At 52.6% G+C, this 2670-nt stretch overlaps 1 protein-coding gene across 1 annotated transcript in view; it reads right to left on the bottom strand.

Annotated features, from left to right (window-relative positions):
* The window catches only part of LOC144169070 (acetylcholinesterase-like), a 295512-nt gene extending 293371 nt beyond the window's left edge, over window positions 1–2141 (bottom strand). The window contains exon 1 of the mRNA XM_077698070.1: window positions 1689–2141. The gene's annotated coding sequence lies outside the window, so the exon portion shown is untranslated. The remainder of the gene's footprint in view (window positions 1–1688) is intronic.
* Window positions 2142–2670: the final 529 nt, after the last annotated feature.

The following is a 2670-nucleotide window of genomic DNA, read 5'->3' as shown; positions in this document are numbered from 1 at the left end:
AAGAAGAACGTCTCCGCCTGGCTAAAAAAAAAGATCGCGTTAGATAGGAGAAGATATGCGATGGCCAAAACTACTCGTCCTCCACCCTCCCATTGGCTCTCTCTCATCTTTTTTGTGAGGAGTGGTACCAACCATAAATATTAAAGGCTCAATTTCTTGATGCCTGAAAAAAGTATAAAGGCAAGAATATATTAGGCTGAATAACTAAATGGAGTTATCGGCTGCCTGTTGTTATAGTGTTCATCGTCGCAATATGCGTAATAACAACGAAACAAACATATTTCAGCTTCTAGAAATGATAGTTTGAAAGATCTGCAAAAGAGAGTCCCATTTAGAAGCGCAGTTGTTCTTCCGGCAGGTAAAAGCAAGTTCCGTTAGCCGACATCACATTGTGCTGCCACTTGTTTGCCAATTCTGGCGGATATCTCTTTTGTCAGTGCGCAGTGAACATTTGCGTGTTGTCTCTAATGCTTTCACATGCGTTTGTTTCCTTTGTGTTATTTAAGAATTGATTGTACTACTTATGCGTTATGTTAGGCTACCTTTATGAGTGTATATACACAATTGGCTTATTTCTGTTGCCTTTTTAAACTGCGTACTCACTTGATGGGCCCTGACGCCAGCTCGCTGCTCTCACGAAATCTTTTAGTATTAATAATCGACGTCCCCTTACCTTCTCTTGACTCTTCGACCCTCGTCTTTAAGTAGTGCTAGAGATAGGACGTAAGGTGAAGAGGCACACACGACGGCGCCTACTCGCAACTGACTCGTCGTGTATGTCTCCTCACCTAACAGCCCACTAACGTCCTAGCGCTAACCTAACGTCCTCACACAACGTCCTAGCGCTACGTAACGATGTAACGATGCACCACCAACACCTAGCGATGTAACACGTAATGTTGTAACACCAACGTAACACCAACTAGCCCAACTGTCGATTTTACTGACCCTCGTCTGTATACCAACATGTTTGTAATGCTTTTATGAAATAAACTTTCACTCCCCCCTCCCCCCCCCCCCCCAAAAAAAAAAAAAAACAGTCCATGCTCGACGGAATTTCCAAACGTATACGCTGTCTCATGGCAATCTATATTTTCGGAGAATTCGCAGGTTTTTTTTAAAGATCTGTATACTGTACAGGATGCAAAACGACTTTACCTTCGTTTACATGCCATTAAGATGTTCTTTTGCTGCACACACACGTTCGCCAGTCGCTTATGACTCGCAAAATACCGACGGTATAGCGTCACATACCATCTACCCTTGTGGAGAATGCGCAGATGCCTGGAGGGTGATGAGAACTTATTCGTTCACGTCTTATCAGCAGCCGAGCATCAGATGACATTGAAATCCGCGTAGAAAAGGTATCTGAGTTTGCTTTACTTCGGTCTTACACATTTCCAGTGCAATGGAAACACATTGCGTCATTTTCAGAACTATATTATAACTACACGCCTGCCTTGGCACGTCCCCATCGGATAGCGCTTCAAAGCCTGACAGGCGCCGGCGCCGTTCCGGAGTAAGACGCCGACGAAAAAGTAAAACGCTGAAGTCTCGGTCACCGAGACATTCCCATTCGGACTTTATTTTCCTTACTTTCCTTTCGAAACACGCCTTGCGAGAGACGGGGGGAGCGCGAAAGAAGAGTTGGATACGGGAAGCAGAGGGAGGCAGGGGTCCGTGCTCACCTGTCTCCTTCAGCGCATGAAGGTTGTGAGCCCTGGTCCCGACGGCGAGCAGCGACGGCACATGAGACCTGGGAATCGCATCGCTCCGCGTTCGCAGCCGCAGATCCTCCGCCCGTCGCCGCCGGTTCAGGTCACAGCACGGACCGGGAGCGCTCGTCGGCACCCGCGTCGTCCCACCTCGCCTCAGACCCTGGCCCCTCGAGTGGCGCACTTTTCCACGGGCGCCGCTGCTAGTCCTGCGTTCTCCCGGGCCTGCCGGCCGCAACCACCGTATGCCGGCCGTCCGAGGGGCTCTTGCCTCTCCGGGCCCTGCTTGACGCTGCTAGCTGCTCGCTGCTGCTGCTGCCGCCGCCAACGCCGCTTCGTGCCACGGGCCTCGCGCCACAGCGCACGCCTTAGTGGGGAACGCCGAAGCACACGCACCTGGGAGGCGCCCGGCCGCAACTGTTTCGCGAGGCACTGTGCTCGCTACTGACCGGTACCGGTCTGCGCGAGAAAGCTTGGCGACTGAGGCGCCATCTGGAAGCGTGTAAATCGGCTTCGGAGTTCATGTAGCTTCCAGTGTAGGGCCATGTTTCTCAGCAGGCCATCATGGCATGGCTACCGCCTGACATGCAGCTGAAGCCACTGCTGTTGCTTTCAAGCTGCCAGAGAACGGGCTGTGGACTAGATCACTGCACTTACAGCTGGTAAACCCTGCGACTGCTGCAAGCGCGTGTGGAGTTATCGAACAACTTCTTCGGCTGCTGCTAGATGGCACTTGACGCGGAATTTGCACCGAGGGGGCTCACTGGCGGCGCTCGGCGGGCCACGGGCGAAGACCCGGAGCCCGGAGCATCGATCCACCATGTGTTTCGGAGGGATCCCTAGTAGCGGTGGGCGGCTGTACTTCTCGGCGGTGGTGGTCGCCACCGGAAGGGAGCAGCGCGGCCACTTCCGCTGGCGGCTGTCCTCCTGCTCGGCCAATAAGCGCACCTGCCGG

Source organism: Haemaphysalis longicornis, unplaced genomic scaffold (genome assembly GCF_048455015.1).
Source record: "Haemaphysalis longicornis isolate Haplotype H1 unplaced genomic scaffold, Haemaphysalis longicornis Haplotype H1 scaffold_2, whole genome shotgun sequence".
NCBI lineage: Eukaryota > Metazoa > Arthropoda > Arachnida > Ixodida > Ixodidae > Haemaphysalis > Haemaphysalis longicornis.
This window is presented reverse-complemented; position numbering and strand designations above follow the sequence as displayed.